The 13,384-nt window shown below is 35.4% G+C and overlaps 1 protein-coding gene across 1 annotated transcript in view; it reads left to right on the forward strand.

Annotated features, from left to right (window-relative positions):
• The window catches only part of cemip (cell migration inducing hyaluronidase 1), a 380,066-nt gene that overhangs the window by 144,367 nt on the left and 222,315 nt on the right, over window positions 1–13,384 (forward strand).

Consider the following 13,384-nt stretch of genomic DNA (forward strand, 5'->3'; position numbering starts at 1 on the left):
CAAGATGCCGCCCTGGGCGATCGCCCACTGCCTAAATCTGCCACTATCTAGTGGAATTTTAAACTGCCACTGATTAATGCGATCAATACATAGTATGTGGGCGTGACCCTGAAGGAACTTTGAACTAATATTGGTCAATGTTATGAATAAATAATTTGTGGGTGTGGCTATGACAGAACTCTCAACTTTTTATATGACCACATAATTTGTGTGGGTGTGTCTCTAAGACTCCGCCTACTTCTAGTGGAACTTCAAACCACCATGTGATGAATTCATATTTGATGTTAGGATGTAAATTTGAACTACCATTGGTCCATGTGATGAATTCATATTTAATATTAGGATATATATTTGAACTACCATCGGTCCATGTGATGAATTCATATTTAATGTTAGCACTCAGATGTAAATTTGAACTACCATTGGACCGTGTGATGAATATATAATTTGTGGGTGTGGCTCTGATGGATCTGCTTAGTTAGTACAGCACTGAAATAGAAGCAGCTTTCCAAAAAGCATCAGCATTTATCTGCTGGCAGGTGTTAATTTTCCACCTCGACTTTACAACAACAACTTTGATTATTCCCTCAGTGAAGCTGTAAAACCGTAGCATAAAACCACTACAGTAGCATCACTTTTTGGTGTAGAAATAGCTCTTCTCAATCTAACCATCTCCCACACACACACACACATACACACACACCTGCAGGATCATTGATTTAACCAGCATGTTGCAGCTGGTTTTTGAAGCTAATTGAGCAATTGTGCACTAGAACATGTATGCAAACGTTGTGACATCTGCATGGGGTAAATCTGTCTGAATGTTTGAGATTCCTCCTCTGACAGGCTCAGCTGGTACAGGCTGGAATCTGAGCTCGTGATGGGAGATAAGAGGGTTGAGAAAGCCGGCAGCGATACGGTCGACTGGTGAGCAGAAGCCATCGCGCGGCGGTAACCCTGTGACAAAAGTGTTTTTAATTCCTCATGTCATCTCATCTGCTAAGCCAACGCTCAGCAGGGCCACTGCCAGCAAACCCACCGCTTTGCCTTTCAAACTTTTTTTTTTTTTACAAAACCAACAGGTGGTGATCTGCATATTAGCCATTTTTCCACTCTGAATGAAAGAGTTTGGCTTTTTATGCTAATTCTCAGTTTACTGAAATGAACAACAATAGAATATCATTTGTAATATTCATCACCAGGCCACAATAATCTTCATAACAGAGAGAGTGTCTGTTCTAACTTTGTTTTTGCCCTTTTACTTTGAAAAACCATGTCTGGAAATGTTTTGCAAGTTTACTCACCATATGCTATGTATACAAATGGCAGTGACTTTTATCTTCAGTAGAACATTGACGATTTTCTTTGGTGATTCATATAATCAACCATTACCATTACACACGGGCAAAACATATAATTAGGTCTCATAAAAGGTCTTAGGTCTCACTGTCTTGTGTCTACAAGTTTCAGTCTGACTGAAAGTCTGAATATTATTTTAGGGATGCACAGATTAGTACCTCATATCAACCAATGGTAATTTAAAGTTACACTAGCAGCAGGCGGAGTCTCAGAGACAAAACCCCAATACTTATTAATCACACAGACTATTCATAAATTCCAAGTTCCATCAGAGCCACACCCACAAATGTCCTATTAATCACATCAACCAGTGGTAGTTTACTGAAAGAAGGTGGAGTTTCAGAGGCACACCCACAATTAGTTATTAACCACACAGACTATTCAAAAATCCCAAGTTCCATCATAGCCACACCCACAAATTGTGTAGTTACAACATTAATCAATAGTGGTTAAAAGTTCCTTTAGAGCCACGCCCACAAAAAAAGTTCCTCCGGAAGAAGGCGGAGTCTCGGAGACACACCCACAATTACTTATTCAAACCACAGACTATAAAAAAATTCCAGTGTTTTGTCATAGCCACACCCACACATTATGTATTCACTAACATTATATCGTTTTTCCTTTAGAGCCACGACAAACAAATTACCTATTGATCATATCGACAAGTAGTGGTTTAAAGGAAGGAGGAGTCACAGAGACACACCCACAATTACTTATTCATCCCACATACTATTCGAAAAGTCTAAGCTCTTTTAAAGCCACACCCACAAATTATGTATTCATAACAGTCATAAATAGTAGTTCAAAGTTCCATCAGAGCCACACTCACAAATTATATATTGATCAAATTGACCAATGATAATTTAAAGTTCAACTGTAAGAAGGCGGAGTCTCAGAGACACACCCACAATTACTTATTTATCACAAAGTTTCAAAAACACCAAGTTCTTTCATAACCACACCCACAAATTATGTATTCATAACATTCACAAATAGTGAATTCACAAATATTCTTGACACAGACTGTTAAAACTTCTAAGTTTGGTCATAGCCACACCCACAAATTATGTATTCATAATATGATTCAAAAGTAGTTAAAAGTTCCATCAAAGCCACGCCCACAAATTATCTATCAATTATATCGACCAATGGAAGGTTACAGGAAGAATGTGGAGTCTCAGAGACACACCCACAATTACTTATTCATCACACAGACTATTAAAAATTCCAAGTTCTGTCATAACCACACCCACAAATTATGTATTCATAATATAATCAAAAGTAGTTGAAAGTTCCATCAAAGCCACGCTCACAAATTATCTATTAATCATATCGACCAATGGTAGGTTACAGGAAGAAGGTGGAGTCTCAGAGACACACCCACAATTACTTATTCATCACACAGACTATTAAAAATTCCAAGTTCTGTCATAGCCACACCCATAAATTATCTATTAATCATATCGACCAATGGTAGGTTACAGGAAGAAGAAGGTGGAGTCTCAGAGACACACCCACAATTACTTATTCATCACACAGACTATTAAAAATTCCAAGTTCTGTCATAGCCACACCCACAAATTATGTATTCATAACATTTACATATAGTAGCTAAAAGTTCCATCAGAGCCACAGACAATTTTCGGCTCTTCAGCTAAAAGTGATGCTACTGTACTAGCCTAGCATGTTTCTGCTAAGGTTATACAGCTCCACTAAGGCAATAATCGATCCTGTTGTAAAATCAAGATGAGAATTTAACACCTGCCAGCAGATAAATGCTGATGCTTTCTGGACAGTGGCTGATCCCTTTTTTTATGACGTAGTGGGCAAGGAAAATATACTTGAGTAAAAAATGATTTATGTTTTGAAGAGATAAAAGCTGTCCTCACTTTCACTGAGATGTCCAGTGGTACTTCACAGCTTCCTGGCAAATTCCATTTTATAAAAACGGCTGGTAAGAAATCTAAGTGGGCAATAAAGTTAGACGTTTACTAGCTACTGTGATTCGATATTGGGTTGAATTGGGTTGTTCAGAGCAGTTCATTTCAATCTATTTGTTCCGACTGAAAATGAATATATCTATATCATATTTTGATCCTTTGTGGTGTGGGATTTATTCATTTTCAGTGTGTTTTCTGACCTGTTTTTGTTTATTAGTTCTATGCAGCTACGGTACAGATTACATGCTGGTGTTTTGTGAATGTGTGTGTTGAAAAAATGATTGATTTGAGGGCTTGTGTATAATGTAACACTTTAAGCAAAACTTCTTTACGTATATTCTTTACGTGTTGTTCATAAAGTATTAGGGGCCAATCACGCATTTAGCGTTGAGATGTGCATCTTTTGAATTCTTTTGAATCCAGCCAAGGAAAATCTCAAATGCTTTCAGAGAAAGAAAATCAAGCTGTAGAATGGCCCAACCAATCAACTGACTTGAATCCAATATGAAATACAAATTAAAGATCAGATTTGATAGACGAGACCCACAGAGCCATCAGGATTTTGACATTCTGTTGAAACTCACACCTGAGGAATGCATGTGTCTACATTCTCCTTATGAGAGGGGTCTTTAAGCTGCCATCACCAAAAAAAAACCTTTTATACAAAATATTAAACACATTTCAGTAGTTCAGTACTTTCTCCATGTGTTATTCCATTGTTATTACACATAACTGACCTTTTTAGTATACAGAAATTGTAATATTTTTCAGTCATACAGTAGTTAACAAAAACAAACACCAGTCTGTATTAATCAATGTAAAGTATTAGCAGATACGTTTAGTTGTTAATGCATTGAAACTTCACAACACAAACATTCATGCTAGTTTTATCCAACTGTGTTATAATGCCTTATCATCCTTATTTCCTCTTACCGGAAACAGCTTTTAATAGTCTTAGTTAAACTGACCATGAAACTGTATTACTTTATTGTTCATGGAACCAAAACAACAATAAATAAATGAAAAGAAATACATTAAAACGGAGCGTCTAGCTTTCAAGTACTAAACATTTCTTTAGAACACAAGTAAGCAGTGAATAAAAAAAATGAAGAACAAAGCAACAGATTACAAGCGAAAGAACAAAGAGAGCTCTTGATGTTTCTCAGTATGTAACTACAGAAGCAGATTAAAGCTTTTCAAATGTTTTCCAGATAAGAGCACGGAGAGCTTTTCAGCTTTTTCTCTCCAGTGCTGAGGTTTGCATACTATTAATCATGTTACCAAGAGCATGAGGAATGTAAGACAGCATTTATACCTGACACACACACACACACACACACACATACACACACTCACACACACATACACAGTAGAGATGTAATGGTATGAAAAATTCATGTCATGACTATAGTGACCAAATTCATCACTGTTATCAGTGTTATCAGGGTTTTGTTAAAATGACCGAGACACACACTTAAGATATTCCACAAGGTTTTTTCTTTGACGTGATCAAACAACAAAAAAACGTGTTGTTTTTTCAAAATTTTGTGGCAAACAATATAAACGAGGATCTGTGCATTTCGAATTTCTTTGCTTATGTTTGTATTATTTCATCTATAACGATTTTATTGGTAAATTAGATTTTGTTTTTAATAAAGGTATCGTTTATTAAATGCTCATTTGTAAAACAACCTTACAGAGATCCATGTTTGCCTTGGTATTCACAAAACAAGCCAAAAAGTGTTTGACGAAAATATTAAATTGAAATTTTTCAGACTAATATTGCGATTTGATTTGCGATTTAGTGGGCGGCACGGTGGATCAGTGGTTAACACTATTGCCTCACAGCAAGAAGGTTGCTTGTTTGAGTTCTGGCTGGTCCAGTTGCCATTTCTGTGTGGAGTGTGCATGTTCTCCCCATGTTGGCATGGGTTTCCTCTGGGTGCTCTGGTTTACCCCACAGTCCAAACACATGTGCTGTAGGGGAATTTGGGTAAGCTAAATTGGCTGTAGTGTATGAGTGTGTGTGTGAATGAGTGTGTATTGCTGTTTCCCAGTACTGGGTTGCGGTTGGAAGGGCATCCACTGCGTAAATCATATGTTGGAATAGTTGGCGGTTCATTCCGCTGTGGCCATCCCTGATAAATAAGGGACTAAGCTGATGGAAAATTAATTAATGAATAAACCTTCTCTTCTCTTTCCTTGTTCACCTTGTTATTCACAATACAAGCAAAAAAGTGTTGTGTAATTTCACGAAATTGCGATTGTTTGGACTAATACGATTTATTTTCAGTATTGCGCAGCACACACTTTAAATGCAAGAAGTACAACATTCTTAAGTGTGTGTATATATAAATATATATTAATATATGTAATATAAACATGTATTTACATAACAGCTAATCGCAGTGTTACGCATTCATAGGAGTTCAATTGTATGAAAATGTACGATTTTAAAAAGGAGGCGTCCAACCTCGCAACTAAACCCATCTATCATTTGGGGCTAAGCAAATCATACTAAAATGTACAAATTCAAATGAATTAGCCACTAAATCAAAAAATTTTAAATTGGAATGAGATTATGTTGGATTTACTGTGAGTTTTCAAAATCATGATAATCAATCACGGTTATGGTAATACTAAGCATCAAAAAAAAATTGCGAGGTTTACCTGTAATCGTGACAACGCACGCACACACACACACGCACACTAGAAGGATAACTGTAAGAAAATTACATGCCATGATTATAGTGACCAAATGTATCGGTCACTGTGACGGTTATCAATGTTATTATGTTTTCATTAAAATGACCTAAAAATGTTCACAAATAAATGTCACACACACTTAAGACGTTCCACCAAGTTTTGCATTTGAAGTGAAAAAACTAAACAAACAAAATGTGCAGCATTTTGGTACTTTTTTTTTGTAAACAACATGCGAAATGCACAGAATGCACAGATCCTTGTTTGTGTTTGTATAAATAACTACCTATAAAAACATACATTTACATAATAGCTAATCCAATTCTATCTCACACGAGTTTGTTACTTTTAGTGGCTAGATTTACTGACTAATTTGTTTAAATTTGTATGATCTCATTCATACAATATAGTACGGTTTGCTCATCCTCCAATTATGGTTGGGTTTAGGGGTGGGGTTTGATGCCACGCCTCCTTTTAAAAATCGTACGTTGTCGTATGATTGAATTTGTATAGATTTGTAAAATTTTGTACCATTTGCTCATCCCCCAATGATGATTGAGTTTAATAATGGCGTTTGGTGCTCTACCTCCTTTTTAAAGAAAATTTTCGTATGATTTAACTCGATGTAATTCGTATGAATTTGTTCGATGTCTTTCGTAAAATTTAGTATGATTTGTTCATCCCTCAGTGATGGTTGGGTGTAGGGGTGGGGTTAGGTGCCACACCTCGTTTTAAAAATCATACTTCTTTGTACGATTAAACTCGTATGAATTTGATAGATGTCATTCGTAAAATTTTGTATAATTTGTTAATCCCCCAATGATGGTTGAGTTTAAAGGTGGGGTTTGGTGCCATGCCTCCTTTTTAAAATGGTAGATTTTCGTATGATTAAACTCGTATGAATTTGTTCGATGTCATTCGTAAAATTTAGTACAATTTACTCATCCCCCAATGATGGTTAAGTTTAAGGGAGGGGGGTTGGTGCCACGCCTCCTTTTAAAAATCATACGTTTTCATATGATTAAACTTGTATGAATTTGTTTGATGTCATTCATAAAATTTAGTACGAATTGCTTATCTTTTAATGACGGTTGAGTTTAAGGTTGGGAATTGGTGTCACGCCTCCTTTTAAAAATCATATGTTTTTGTATGATTGAATTCGCATGAATTTGTTCGATGTCATTCGTAAAATTTTGTATGATTTGCTTGTCCCCCCAATGAAGGTTGAGTTTAAGGGTGGGGTTTGGTCCCACGCCTCCTTTAAAAAAAAATCACATGTTTTCGTATGATTGAACTCATATGAACTTGTTAAATGCCATTTGTAAAATTTAGTACGATTTGCTCGTCCCCCAATGATGGTTGAATTTAAGGGTGGGTTTTGGTGCCACCCCTCCTTTTAAAAATCATTCGGTTCTGTATGATTGAATTGATGATTGTATGTATGAATTTGTACAAAGTAGTCACTAAACTGACAAAACAAACTTCAGATTAGGCTGGCTAATCACTACATTAGAGGATTTACCATGCGTATTAAAAATTTTGATAATCAAAATAAAGAAAATATGAAATTGTAAAACTAATACTAGTGATGACACATGACAACCACTCCTACAAATTGCATATTCATCACCCAGATAAATTGTAGTTTAGAGTCCTGTCAGAGCCCCTCCCCCAGAATACATATTCATATTTACCGAAGTTTATCTGTAATCGTGACAACACATGCACAGGCACACACACGTGCACATGCATACCAATATCAGATTCTTCAAGTCATACTCTCAAACTTAAATGACTGTTTACATTAATACATTTCCAAGCTCAGCACATGTCCTTTAAAATTAATTTGCATGACAGGTCAGTGATTAAAAAAAAAAAATCATCAAACTCCTCCGTTCACCGCACTTTTCCTCCAAGAAGCGAGCTGGGCTAAAGGTGCGCCGGCCTCTGGGGTGATGAGCAGTGATGATTAATTCAATGAGAGCAGTGTGTGTGTGTGTTAACAGAAGATGGTGAAGGTTATAGCCGCTCTCCTGAGGCCAGGGGGAATCTGAGCCTTCAGAAAAGAGCCGGTGTTGAAACAGCTATTTTTACAGCCGGCTCTCTCCAGGACGCTGTAATCCAGCTGAGACTGGGCTGTGCTGACGGAGGCAGACGGTGACAAGTACAAGAGACTCTTTAGTGCTAACACAGCACCGCACCTCTGACCTCAGACTCCTGCAAACTCCTGGAGGTCACAGATAGACCCAGAATCTCACTTTGCAGAGCCGGCGGGAGGTGAAGGTCATCCTGAAAAGGATTACTGAATCAGCTTCTGATGATGGTTAATAGACCAAACTGGCCTGGATGGTTCATCAACTGTCTGGTGTAGACAGATCTCAGAGAAGAAGTCAACGAAGTTCAAAATACACAAGAGCGGCGTTGAAATGCATATGTAAATATGTGCTTCATGTTTCCTCACAAAAAAACGAAATAAACACATATAGTCCACTCGATTTTTATTGGGCAATTTAAAGTTCTGTCAGAGCCACTCCCACAAATTACATATTCATCTCCCAGACAAAAAGTAGTTCAAAGTTCGGTCAGAGCCACTCCCAGAAATTACATATTCATCACAGACAAATATTGTTAAACATTCCCTTAGTGTTCCAACATCCTTCAGTGTTCCAAACAAGCCACCCCCAAAACTTACATATTTATCACCTAGACAAATAGCAGTTCAGTGTTTCATCAAAGCCACTCCCACAAATTACTTATTCATCACCCAGACAAATGGTAGCTCAAATTTCTGTCAGAGCCACTCCCACAAATTACAACATCTTTCAGTGTTCCGACCAAGCCACACCCACAAATTACATATTCATCTCCCAGATGAATGTTAGTTCAGTGTATCATCAAATCACTCCCACAAATGACATCATCCTTCAGTGTTCCAACCCAGCCACGCCCACAAATTACATATTCATCACCCAGATGAATGGTAGTTCAGTGTATCATCAAATCACTCCCACAAATGACATCATCCTTCAGTGTTCCAACCAAGCAACGCCCAAAAATTACATATTCATCACCCAGATGAATGACAGTTCACTGTATCATCAAATCACTCCCACAAATTACAACATCCTTCAGTGTTCCAACAAAGCCACGCCCACAAATTACATATTCATCACCCAGATGAATGTTAGTTCAGTGTATCATCAAATCACTCCCACAAATGACATCATCCTTCAGTGTTTCAACCAAGCCACGCCCACAAATTACATATTCATCACCCAGATGAATGGTAGTTCAGTGTATCATCAAATCACTCCCACAAATGACATCATCCTTCAGTGTTTCAACCAAGCCACGCCCACAAATTACATATTCATCACCCAGATGAATGGTAGTTCAGTGTATCATCAAATCACTCCCACAAATTACAACATCCTTCAGTGTTCCAACCAAGCCACGCCCACAAATTACATATTCATCACCCAGATTAATGAGATCTCAGATTTCTGCCAGAGCCACTGCTAGAAGTTACATATTCATCACATAGACCAAGGTAGTTGAAAATTCCATTAGGGCCACGCCCACACATTACGTATTCAACACCCAGACAAATGGTAGTTCTGTGTTCCATCAGAACCACTCCCACAAATTACATATTCATCACATAGATAAATGTAGTTAAACATTCCATTCCATCAGTGTTCTAACATCCTTCAGTGTTTCAACAAAACCACTTCCCAAAAATTACATATTTATCACCCAGACAAATGGTAGCTAAGAGTTCTGTAACAGCCACTCCTACAAATTACATATTCATCACATAGATAAATGTAGGTAAACATTCCATTCCATCAATGTTCTAACATCCTTCAGTGTTTCAACAAAACCACTCCCACAAATTACATATTTATCACCCAGACAAATGGTAGCTAAGAGTTCGGTCATAGCCACTCCCACAAATGACATATTCAACACATATAAAAATGTAGTTATACATTCCATCAATGTTCCGACATCCTTCAGTGTTCCAACCAAGCCACTCCAACAAACTACATATTCATCATCCTGACGAATGGGAGTTCAGTGTTTCATCAAAGCCACTCCCACAAATTACATATCAATCAGGGAGACGAATCGTAGTTCATTGTTCCATCAAAGCCACTCCCACAAATTAATTATTCATCATGACAAATGGTAGTTCAGAGTTTTGAATATCCCAGTCCCGCAGATTACATATTTATAACCCATACATATTGTAAATTATCAGAACCACCCCCAAAAACAACATATTTATCATCTAGACACATATTAGTTCAGAGTTTCATCAAAGCCACTCCCACAAATTACATATTCATCAGCCTCACAAATGGCAGTTCAAAGTTCCATCAAAGCCACTCTCACAAATTACATGTTCATCTCCCAGACAAATGGCAGTTCAGTGTTTCATCAGAACCACTCCCACAAATCACATATTTATCACATAGACAACTGGTAGTTCAAAGTTATCGATATCCCACTCCCACAAATGACGTATTTATGAGCCAGACAAATTGTGTTTTGAGTTCCAACCAAGCCACGCCCACAAATTACATATTCATCACCCATGTTAATTCCAACAGTTCCAACAGTGCCTAACCAACAAATTACATATTCATCACTGATACAAATGGTAGTTCCGAGTTCCATCAAAGCCACTCCCACAAATTACATATTCATCACTCTCACACATGGTAGTGCTAGGTTCCATCAGAGCCACTCCCACAAATTACATATTTAATACCCATACAAATGGTAGTTCAGAGTTACATCAAATCCACCCCCCACAAATTGCATATTCAAATTGTAGTTTAGAATTAAATCAAAGCCACTCCCTCAAATTACATATTCATCACCCAGACAAATGGTAGTTCAGTGATTCTACAGATCCACTCCCTATTCATCACCCAGATAAATAGTAGTTCAAATTTCTGTCACAGCCACTCCCACAAATTACATATTCACCACCCTCACAATGGTAGTTCTAGGTTCCATCAGAGACACTCCCACAAAGTACATATTTAATACATATACAAATGGTACTTTAGAGTTCCATCAAAGCCACTCCCATAAATTACATATTCATCACCCAGACAAATGGTAGTTCAGAGTCCTGTCAGATCCACTCCCACATATTACATATTCATCACTCAGACAAATGGTAGTTCAGAGTCCTGTCAGAACCACTCCCACAGTTTACATATGCCATACACAAAGTCGAGGTTTTATTTGCATTATTTATTGCATAATTAATTTGCAAAATGTTTATTTATTTAATTATTTATTTATTCATATATTTTTGGAAACTTTGAAAAGATTCGCTTCACTTTAGAACGGAAACCCGGCTATTACAGTTTAAACGTTCGGTTTTGTTCGGAGGTAAATTATACATTGCTGCATTCAGTATGGCTATAAAGGTCACTCAAAAGTATATTGAAAATCCCGTTGGCCATTTTAAACGTTAAATGAAGCACATAATCAGTACTTGAGGAATCATAATTGCTGTGGTTCCAATGCCTTTGTTCCAGAAGCAGAAACCGTTTCTGCAAAATAAAGGAAACTGCCACTCGTCATGTATTGCTGTCGGCACCGGTTAGGACAAGAATGCCAATCAACAGAAATTATACACTTTTAATCATGTGTTTTGTTGCATCACATATGGTTAGTGCATGGTAATGCATTGCAGTTGATATTTCATATATGCTTATATTTTTGTTTTTTTGTTTTTTTGCTTTCATCAGAATTTAAATCATGAACTAATACTGGATATTGTTTAATATGCTGTTATATTTCCATTGTTTGCAGACTTTCCAGTGTTTTGAACTTTTTCTTATACGTGTAAAAAGAGAAAAAAATTGATCATATATATATATATATATATATATATATATATATATATATATATATATATATAGTTGAAGTCAGAATTATTAGCCCCCACCCTGAATTATTAGCCACCCTGTTTATTTTTTTTCCCTAATTTCTGTTTAAAGGAGAGAAGATTTCTTCAACACATTTCTAAACAATCATATTTTTTATAACTCATTTCTAATAGCTGATTTATTTGATCTTTGCCATGATGACAGTAAATAATATTTGACTAGATATTGATAAAGACACTTCTATACAGCTTAAAGTGACATTTAAAGGCTTAACTAGGTTAGTTAGGTTAACTAGGCAGGTTAGGGTAATTAGGAAAGTTAGTCTAAAGAACAAACCATCATTATACAATATCGAAAAAAAATTGCTTATAAAGCTTTAAATATAGCTTATTTTTTTAATAAAAAAAATAATAATTTTGACCTTAAAATGGGTTTTAAAAAATTAAAAACTGCTTTTATTCAAGCCGAAATAAAACAAATAAGACTTTCTCCAGAAGAAAAAATATTATCAGACATACTGTAAAAAAAATTATATAAATATTTTTATATATCTTTTTAGATTTAATTTTTAAATGTTTTTTCTGTATTTACACACAAATATATAAATATTTAATTAATATAAAATATTGAATCAATTTTTCAAAAACATTTTCATTTTTGCTTTAAATTTATATTTTAAGAAATTAATTATAATCATAAATAATAAATAGATAAATGTCAATCATTCACATGAATTGAAAATCTTGTTTAATATGCTCTCTTATTGATATTTCTATAACATTCCAGACAATATGGACTGTTTTGATCCTTTTTCTTATGCCTGTGAATGCAGGAAACAATAAAAATATATCTATATTTTTTTTTACATATTTTTATATATCATTTAAAATGTTTTTTTCTGTATTTGCACAAACTTATTTATATTTAATTAATATGAAATATTATTATGAAAACATTTTAATTTTTCTTTAAATGTAGATGTTAATAATTAATCCTATTTATGACAATCATAAATAATAATAAATAAATATTGATTGATATTCAATTAATTCCAGACAATTTTTATTTTACTAGTTTTAACTTTTACTTATGCCAGTAAATTATGTATAACTTTACATAATGCATATGTATATGTGTGTGTGTGTATGTTTGTATGTATATATATATATATATATATATATATATATATATATATATATATATAGATAGATAGATAGATAGATAGATAGATAGATAGATAGATAGATAGATAGATAGATAGATAGATAGATAGATAGATAGATAGATAGATAGATGAGCAATATCACATGAGTAGCAGTGCGATATGGCTGTATATCATCATATCGCACTGCTAGGAATGTGAAAGTTCGACAGCATAATTGGTAGCATAATTGATTCGAGAACCAGACAGAACTGTTATGTATACTGTATGTTGTGTATATACGTGTGTGTGTGTATGTATATATA

This window comes from Danio aesculapii, chromosome 7 (genome assembly GCF_903798145.1).
Source record: "Danio aesculapii chromosome 7, fDanAes4.1, whole genome shotgun sequence".
In the NCBI taxonomy this organism is placed as follows: domain Eukaryota; kingdom Metazoa; phylum Chordata; class Actinopteri; order Cypriniformes; family Danionidae; genus Danio; species Danio aesculapii.